Here is a 10,431-nt window from a genome sequence, read left to right as displayed (position 1 = left end):
CATCACCCACTTTATTATATAAAGGTGTCACACCCTACATATGCATAGGCTACAAAGTTGAATAGGACTAATTGTGTAAGTATAACATGCATGGAGTTTGTTGCGCTATGGATCAAATTTAGTTTATCAAATACTCCCTCTGTTCCTAAATACTTGTCTTTCTAGGCATTTCAACAAGTGACTACATACGGAGTAAAATGAGTGAATCTACACTCTAAAATATGTCTACATACATCCGTATGTGATATTCATTTGAAATGCCTAGAAAGACAAGTATTTAGGAACGGAGGGAGTAGTTCCCACCATGTTTCTTGACATGTGACTAATTTTGATGTGTGCTACACATAGTATGACTTCTACTAGCCTACTAGATCATGATGGATCGTGTTGCCGCGCTCGTCAATGTTAATGGTAAATTTATATAAATTCGCAAATTTGTAGGTATTTGTTTGTTAGTAATGAAGTAGTGAATAATTTTACTAATAGAAATATCTTTCAGCCATTCCTTTGAAGATAAGTTCTTAGCATCTACTCCCTCTGTTCCTAAGTATTTGTTTTTTTAGAGATTTCAAATGGACTATCATATACGGATGTATATAGACATATTTTAGAGTGTAGATTCACTTATTTTGCTTCATATGTAGTCACTTGTTGAAATCTTTAGAAAGACAAATATTTAGGAACGGAGAGAGTAGCTGAGAAAGCTTGTTTTGATGCCCTGAATCCACACTTCACAAGTCCTTGATGTATTAGGCACAATATCAATGTAACTAGACACAACGGCGCGCTCCGCCGCGCCCGACTATAGTCATTTTCTACGTGTGTGATTTTGGATGCACCTGGCCGTGCATATAGTTGGTGATGAAAAAAATATGCTAAAAATAAAAATATGCACTATCTTGAAGCATGACCAAGTTTGTAAGATACATTGATATAGCTTCACAAAAAGGAAGTAGTAGTGAATAAAAAAAATGCATTATCTTCCGAGTATGATTCCAATTCCAACGACATCAGTTTTTAGTAACTTTAGTAGTGTGGAGTTCGTGAGGGTTCAGATTTGATTATTTTGCTTTTGTCTTTTCCAATACGGTGAGGCGACCCACACTTGGCCGAGAAGGTTACAGCCGGTAAGTCTGTACGCCCGATCAAAGCGTATGTCTGACCGGGTGTGCCTGCCGAGATCGCGGTCCGCGCCAGTTTCTCCTTCGCCGAGGAGCCGGAGCCCGTCTAGGACGCCGTTGAGAGGTGGTGCTGCGCGGGATGTGGCGGTGCAGGTACCGCGATCCGTGACGAGTCCGGCGTCGTAGTCACGTCCGGCATCGACGTGAGGACCGACGGACGAAAGTACGGGATATTTTGGTGATTTCTTTTTGGCTGGAAAAAAAGAGACACAAGTAATCTCTATCCCTACTACTATTAAACAAGCAAACATATTCATCGTTAAGTACACCCAGTCTAGCCTACACAAAACAACACGGAAGAATTACAGCCTCCCGATCCGTTCACATAATTTTATCTAACCGTCCAGATTACCCTAATCCACATCCAAAACTGTGTTTAGCATTTTTAGTGTGCGGACGAAAACTCTGTCGTTCTCACGTCCCGCAAGAGTAGGAAGGGATCCCAGCCCGCGTAATTAGCAATAGCATCCCGTGAGAGGCCAGAGCCCGTCCCATCGGGGACCCAGGCCCCTCGTGTGGTCACGACGGAGAACTTTGCAGCGCATCGGCCGACGGCTGCTCCAGTCGCCGCCCCTACTCCTGAAGACGCCGCGCGCCGAGAGGTAAGGGTGTGGCCCATCGATGCCGTCCTCCTCTGCTTAGTGGCCTCCATGGATGCGGGAGGCCAAGTCGCCAGATCCGTGCTGGCCGACCGAAAGGGTCCCCGGAGGACGGCCGTCGGCCGGAGCTTCGCCATCTACCTCCAACAACCATTCGGCACCCCATTGCTACTGGTGTGTCGTGCCACTTCCCAATCAACGTCGCCGACAGCCTCACGGATGCCGACATCGCCGGGCTTCCTCAGCTCCCTCCCTGCCCCCTTGCCGGACCTCCCCAGCTCCCAGCACCGGCACGGTCCCTGTGGCCTTGTTGACACCTCCCCGAGCAGGCGACCCACACGCACACAACTCTCGGCTGCACCAGGTGCTTGTGGTATTGCCTCAAAGAATGTGGTGTTAATAGTTTAGGATCACTAAGTTGCTGGTTTAATTTGTTCTATCCAGCGCGGAAGTGATGGTGCACGACGACGAGCTTCCTAGACAAGAAGATCTCCATACTCTTTCCGATGGTGCAAAATCAAGGTGTACTCACTGACCTGTTCTGACTACTGATGGACATTATTCAACACATGTCTTTGAACTGAAAAATAATATAGTTATTAAATGTTTATTCAGTTGAGAGATGCCAATAGAATACCAGCTTGGTTTTTTCTATTTAAGTTCTTTATATAAATTTTCTTCATAATATGCTTGAAACAGTACTGCTTTCAGTACATATTTTTTAGCTATTAATGATAATTAGGTCCAACTTTTACTTTCATTTGGAGCAGGTTCACTTTCGCCTTATTATTGCTCCACATACTGATACAAATGTCGGAGATTGCTCTTTTCTGGACACCTGCCGCCACACTGAGGTTGGTCATAGAAGCATAAACCCATTATGTTAATCTCTTCCTGTGCACCTATTTTTATCTTACACGCACTTGTCAGAAACCTTTTTTGGTTCAATCTTCCCTCATGTATAGATATCAATGCATGCCCTTGAACCTGTTTGAGGTTTGATTTTAGATACTAAAACACATCCCTTCTGCATTTTGTTAATCTCTTCCTTAATTTTCCTAATTACCTGTTCATCTAAATCTGGAGTGGACTGAAGTTTCAGTATCTATAAGAGATGCAAGAACCTTTTCTCCTTCTCAAGGTACTTCTTACCTTTGCTTTACCTTTTTTGTATCCAAAAGTTTATAATGAATAACTTCCTTTTATGCTTTCTCCTGTATATTACAATACCATTCTATGTCTAGTATGCTCAAAGATCATCTGATGTGTGTTGAGCAAGTAGCTACTATGTTGGTTCTGTCTGAAAGTTACTTTGTGTTCTATTTATTGTGATACTATCCAGTGCCCTACCAATTTATTCTCTGATTTGTCTGTCATACCTTTTGATTTTTATTCTTTTTCATTGTCTTATGATTTAGGAAGCATTGAGCAGTTGAATCGCAAATACAAGGATCACCATCAGTCCAGCAGAGAGGTGGCAACAAGAGGTTGAGGTTATCACTTGAGGGCAAGAAATCCTATCGTATCCTTCCAAACGCGGAGGACCATTCCTTACTTTTAGCAGATCAAATAATTCGATGATGCTTTGCTTTCTTACTATTATCTGTTGAAATGCATGTTATCTGTTGAAGAGGATGGTAAGGATGACAAGCCTACCAAATGTTTATTCCAAATCTAAAATGCATATACTTAGCTCCGTGTTTTGTATGCATAATCAGGGGTGATAAGCCCTGCATTTGGCCTTAATATGATGAAATAAATAACTTGTCATTGTTATGCATATTAGCTAGGTTCAGCTATGTGCGTATGTCATATCATCAATCTGTCCCCATTGATTATGTGTGTACTTTTCTCTTGTATTAGCCTGATGTAGAAAATAACTGGATTTTGTTTCTGTTCTTGCATCGCAAAACCAACTTGGGTGAAACTGCTATTGCCAAATAGATTGTTCTGATTATAAGGACCCGTTTTCAAATATCGAGATGATGTATTTGCAAACCTTAATGCAAAATGGTTAGTCAGTCTCAGCTCTACTTTCCAGGTATGCCACATCCAGATTACTCTTATCTTCTGTTTTTCTTTTCTTGGTAGTATAATTTACTTCCTATTTTCTGCCTGTTTCTCTAACTACCCCCACTAAAATTTGTAGTAGTTAGGATGCTAAAGAGGTAACAATGAAAGTATCCACTCAAGGATCGAGCAAATGCAGTTCCAATGCCTGGGGATTTTAACTGTCCATGAAATATTTCTCCTCTTAAAAGTGCAATTTAAAAAACTAATATATAAAAGCACGGAAATATTAGACATAAGGATTCTGCTTTATTATATTTAGGTGGGCGTATCATGCACCATATCATCAATCTGTCCCCATTGATTATGCGTGTCCATCAACCTGCAGGACAACGAGATCTCCCGCGACAGGAGCGGCCGGCTGGTCGGCAGCCAGAGGGGCCGGAAGCCGCAGCAGGTGGTGTCAGGCGGGCTGGACGCGAGCCGGTGGCGGAGCGTGGAGGAGGTGCTGCGGGAGATGGGGGCGGACATCATCGAGCTGCAGAACGTGCGCGCCGAGGAGGAGCGCGGGATGCGGCCGCTGTCGGAGCTGGCGGGCGCGCTGGGCATGCGCGCCGTCCACCCCACGAGTCACGCCCGCGTCCACGCTCGCCGGAGTCCTCACCGGGCACAAGGACGGAGCGGCGGCAGTGGAGCTCAGTGGGCGCGTGCACCATGCGTTCGTCGGTTGGGTGGGGGGACGGCTGGAAAATTTATTGTCCCCAATGCAAAAAATCCGCCGGTGCAACCCCAGGAGGCCGAAAAAACGCCTCTTGAGAGGCACAACGGCTGGAGATGCTCTCACCCAAACCTCTCCACCCAACTCCGCCGGCAATTCAGAGGGTCACGACCAGTGAAAGCATTCGAGCCACGTAGCAGTAGAAAAGGATGTTAGATGCTCATGGGCGGTTGGCCCACACGCCATACACAGCCGATCCGCTGATGGCCTCAGCGCTCGCCCTTTAGGTCGGGTATAATCTTGTACGTAGGAGATATTGCTTTGTCAGGTGTGACCATAGTTTAAACTTTAAAATACCAGACTAGACCTCGGTCCGATCGAAACAAACCGGGACCGGCACAGCTGGTGGTTTTTTAAGCTCACTGGACCGTTCTGCAATCAAACCAGACGAAACTAATCAAACTGGCCGGTTTTGTTGTGAACCGGGAGAAAAAACCAGAGCCACTAAACCACATTAGGTTTTTTTAGGGGTAAAACACCACTTTATTCATCATATTCCGCATGATGTGGGATGCGTCTTTGGTCATGGGACAGACCAAACCAAACATGGCGACCAGGGCCTCTAGAAAGAGAAAATTTAGCTAGACTATGTGCTTCATAATTAACAGCACGATTCTCAAAAGTAAAATTACACTGGAAAGAAGAGGCTTTAAGGTTTATCTCACTTAAGATTGCTCCATATCGCCCTTGCGATCTCGCATTGATGTCCAGGACCACCTGTCTGCAGTCTGAAGCAACCACAAAATTCATAATATGCAGATCTTCTGCTAGGGAAAGTGCTTCGCGACATGCTACTGCCTCCAAAGTAGCTGGATCAAAACTTCCTTCGATGACTAAAGCCGAACTACCGATGTAGTTGCCTGCATCGTCCCTGCACACAGCTACTGCAGATCCTCCTCGTGATCGCACCCCGGCGTCGACGTGGATTTTGCAGAAACCCGGTGGTGGCTTCTTTGGTTTCAGTTGACGTACCGCTGGAGTCTGAGGGTTTGGACAGGATCGGTGTTTTAAATTGCCAACAATCCCTAGCTCTTCAACGAACCTCTGAACAAAAGATGTGTTGCTTGAGGGCTCTCGAAGATCCCTTCATGGATTGCCTTTCGTCGAGCATACCATATCGACCATAGAGTGACAGCCATCTTGACAAATTTATCGTGGGGGAGCATCTCCATCAGGGTAAATAACCATTGCTTGGCATGAGGCTCTGTGGTGGACGTGATTGTATGTGTGATATCCTCTTCTGACAAAGCCCATACGCTTCGTGAACATTCCAACAGCGAATGACGCCATGAGTCTTGGTTTCCACACAATCCACACAGGTAAGAATCTGCCATATGTCTTTGAGCTCGGACATCATTTGTAGGCAGAGATTGTTTAGATAATCTCCACGGAAACATGTGAATCTTGCCAGGGACTTTCGTTTTCCAAAGCGACTTCCATGCTCCCTCCTCCGCTGCGGAGCTAGATGTCCCTGCATTACTCTCGAGCCAGGCCTCTCTCCTCTGTCTCGTTGCGACAAGTATATTGTAAGCTGATTTGACTGAGAAAATGTCATGTTTATCAAAATGCCATGCCCAAAAATCTGGTATATTCCGTGTGCACAACGGGGTTCCCATTATCACCTGAACGTCCATTGGCATGAAAGTTTCAAGAATGTGTTGCTTATTCCATGAAGCCGTTGTGTGATCAATGAGTTCCGAGACCAAGGTAGGCCTGTTGGGTGAAAGACACCAGTACGGGCGAAACATTTCGTCTCGTGGTAGCCAGTTATGTGTCCATATATGTGTCGTCTCCCCATTGCCAATTCTTCTTATCAGCCCTTGTTTCAGAATATCTCTACCTTCAACAATTTCTCTCCACACTTGGCTCGGATGGCTTCCCATATCCGCCTCAAGGAAATTAGATGATGGGTAGTAGATGCTTTTTAACAGACGGGCGCTTAATGTCTCTAGGTTCTGCAGAATCCGCCATGCCTGTCTGGCCAACATTGCCAAGTTAAATAACTCAAAATCTTTAAAACCAAGTCCCCCCAATCCCTTTGGCTGAGTCATAGATTTCCAGGAAACCTAATGTGGCTTCCGTTTTCCCTCTTTGCTTGCCCACCAGAACTTCCTTATTAGCATGTTTAGGTGTTCGCATAAACCCCTTGGCAGCTTGAAGCATGACATTGAAAAAACTGGCACTGCTTGAGCGACCGATTTCACTAGCACTTCCTTGCCTGCAGATGACAAGGTGCTCTCGATCCACCCTTGAACCTTGCTCCACAACCGGTCCTTTAGGTATTTAAAAGCTCCATTCTTGGAGTTGCCAATGTCAGATGGCATCCCCAAGTACTTCTCGTTTAGGGTTTCATTTGGAACATTCAGTACATCCTTAATCTCTTATCTCACAGAATCTGGTACACCCTTGCTGAAATAAACTGAGGATTTTGAGTAGTTGATACGTTGCCCAGTGGCCTGACAGTAAGTATCAAGAACATGGTACACCTCGTTAGCTCCCACACCGTTTGCCTTGAAGAACAGCAGGCTGTCATCAGCAAATAGAAGATGGTTTACTGGTGGCGCCGTAGGCGCTACCTGTAGTTCATGCAAATTGGATGACTCACTCTTGGATTTTAAAAGGCACGACAGGCCCTCTGCTGCTAACAAGAACAAGTATGGAGATATCGGGTCCCCTTGTTTGATTCCTCTTGAAGGTTTAAAGCTGCTGAGCTTCTTCCCATTAAACAGAACTACAAACTCAAACGTTGTTACCATGCCCATAACTATATTTACCCACCTTTCGGTGAATCCCAGCTTCAACATTATGGCCTTTAAATAAGACCACTCCACTCTATCATACGCTTTCATCATGTCCAGCTTAATAGCACACGATTGATTTTTCTTGGCCTTATTCCTCTTCATAAAATGCAAACACTCGTAGGCTGTGATGATATTATCTGTGATCAACCTGCCTGGGACAAAAGCGGATTGTTCCTCTGATATGATGTCAGGCAGTACTACCTTCAATCTGTTAGAGATAACCTTCGAACCAATCTTGTACAAAACGTTACACAAGCTGATTGGTCGGAACTGAGACAGAAGTGTGGGGTTTTTTACCTTTGGTATGAGAACCAACATGGTCTCGTTGATGCATTCTGCGGATTCGGTTCCTTCTACTATTTTCAGAACTACATTTGTGACATCATCACCACAAATCTCTCAATGATGTTGGAAGAAATGCGCTGGATAGCCATCCGGACCCGGGGCCTTAATTGGGAACATCTGAAACAGAGCAGTTTTCAGTTCCTCGGGCATTCAATATGTCATTCATTGCCTGTGTTACTTTCACCGGAACCATATCAATAACCTGCTCAATATTTTGGACTCCCTCTGACGTGTACAAATGTTGGTAAAAAGAGGTGGCCATGTTCTCCATCTCATGCACATTATCAGTGAGCTCTCCGTCCGGTTTCTACAATGCTTTAATTTGGTTTTTCCTCCTTCTTCGACTCGCTCGTAGATGGAAGAAATAAGTATTTTTATCCCCATGCATGAGACATTCCAGCTGAGCTAGCTGTCGCCATAACATCTCCTCCCGATGATATAATTCAGTTAATCTCTATTATTTTTAGTTCTGCATGTAGTGGACCAGATCGATTTGGGATCTTGCGCATCTCCTGTAGCTCCCTGCTGAGGCGCTGAATTTCCTGTCGCATGTTCCCGAAGTGCGTTTTGTCCCATGAAGCCAAATCAGGGGGTGTTTGTTTCCAGGGACTTTTTTGTGTAGGGACTAGAAAAAGTCCCTCTTAGAGACTTTTTTACCAAACGGGAGGGACTTTTTAGGGACTAAACTAGACATTTGAGACTAAATGAAGAAGACTCTCAAGGAGAGTCTTTTTGGGGACTTTTTGAGACTTTTCCAACAATGCCCCTCCATGCATCCATTGGCCCGCCACCCCATGGTGTTGTTTAATTGTTATTTTTCTATATACTAGAGGCAACATGGTCATTTAATAACCTCTAGGAAGGGACTAGGGACTTTTTAGTCTCTAAAAACAAACAGGGAGAGACTTTTTAGGGACTAGGGACTTTTTAGTTGGGACTGGGTGGTGTTTGGTTCTCTAGTCCTAGGACTTTTTCTAGTCCCAACTAAAAAGTCTCTAGTCCCTAAAAAGTCCCTCCCTGTTTGTTTCCAGAGACTAAAAAGTCCCTAGTCCCTTCCTAAAGGTTATTAAATGACCATGTTGCCCCTAGTATATAGAAAAATAAAAATCAAACAACACCATGGGTGGCGGGCCAATGAGTGCATGGAGGGGCATTGTTGGAAAAGTCCCGAAAAGACTCTCCTTGAGAGTCTTCTTTATTTAGTCTCAAATGCCTAGTTTAGTCCTAAAAAGTCCCTCCCGTTTGGTAAAAAAGTCTCTAGAAAGGACTTTTTCTAGTCCCTACACAAAAAAGACCCTGAAAACAAACACCCCCTAGAAAAAGTCCTAAGACTTATGAACCAAACAGGGCCTCAGTTGATAGCGACTTCAGTTTGTCGCATAGGTCGGGGACAGTTTCCCTTGGGGTGCGCGCCCATGCATGCTCCACCAGCGGCGTGAGGCCCGAGTCCCTCTCTCATACTAAACCACATTAGGTAAGAAATAGAAAAAACTTCTTCGAGGTGGGAATCAAACTCAGGTGGCCCAAGTAGCAAGCCACGGAGCTACGCTTGGCCTAGAAACCATCTGGCCAAAGTTTCAGTCAAATAACGAAATTGCTTCACGGACGACACCATCTGCACGATCTGCAGCCAATATTTCCTTCCCAACTGCGCTAGCATCAGCTTTGAATAAAAAACAATTGCCTAAACGCTGTTGGTGCTGCCACGTAGTATCGTGCAGGTGTCGGGCACACAATTATCGTCCGTGTAGCAGCGTTCGTCAAATAATGGAACATCTACTTTTTTTTTACCTTTTTTCATATTTTTTTGTTCAAAAAATTCAACAATCGAACCGGTGAACCAGCGGGCAGACCTGCTAAAATCAGAACCAATGGGCTCACCCATTCTGTTACCGGTCCAGTTTTTTAAATTATGAGTTTTTTTAACTATGGGTGTGACTGCCTCTATGGATATACAAATCTAAAGGTTGCAACACTGATGCCATTCAGGTTCAAAAAAAACACTGAGGTAAAACAATGTACAAAATGTAGTAATCTTGAAAATATATTTTTACAATCCAAGTTTGTAATTTACTATATTTTCAGAAAAATTACTATATTTTATATATTATGTTACTACATTTTGTATGTACCATTATTGGGGTGTAGAATAAGCTATCCACGCTTAGTTTAGCATTACTACTTCCCCCCCCCCCCCCCCCTCATTACTCTCTTTTTTCTACCTCTCTTTCTCTCTCTTTATTCCTCCTAGCTAACTACACCACCTCTATTAATGCATCTCCTTTCTCTTTTTCCTCCCCCTCCACTAGTTAAACTCATCTCCTTTCCCGACTAGCTAGGTAGATCTATAATTTAATGAAGTGACATATGTACCTCCCTAACTAGATCTAGCCATGTTAAGAAGTAAGCCTTGTCCCCTTTTGATCATTCCCTAGGTGTATGGCAACACCGATCGACATCATCATCACCGTGCTCGATCTCGAGATAGGTGATTAAAAAATTGTGCTTTTGCAAGAATGGAAATATGTGTATGTGTGTGATATGACATAATCGGGCGATATGATGGAAATTGTGCGTGTGGCATGAGTTTCCACCGAATTGTGCTTGAGTTCCCTATGTTTTGCCGAAATGTCGATTTATTTCCGTTTCGGCGAATTTCGGGAAAACTCTATATGTCCTATTTTTAGGGAAGGTCATGCCGAATTTTTGTATGACTT

Source organism: Aegilops tauschii, chromosome 7 (genome assembly GCF_002575655.3).
Source record: "Aegilops tauschii subsp. strangulata cultivar AL8/78 chromosome 7, Aet v6.0, whole genome shotgun sequence".
Lineage (NCBI taxonomy): Eukaryota > Viridiplantae > Streptophyta > Magnoliopsida > Poales > Poaceae > Aegilops > Aegilops tauschii.
The sequence above is the reverse complement of the archived record's forward strand: the minus strand, read 5'-3'. Positions refer to the sequence as shown.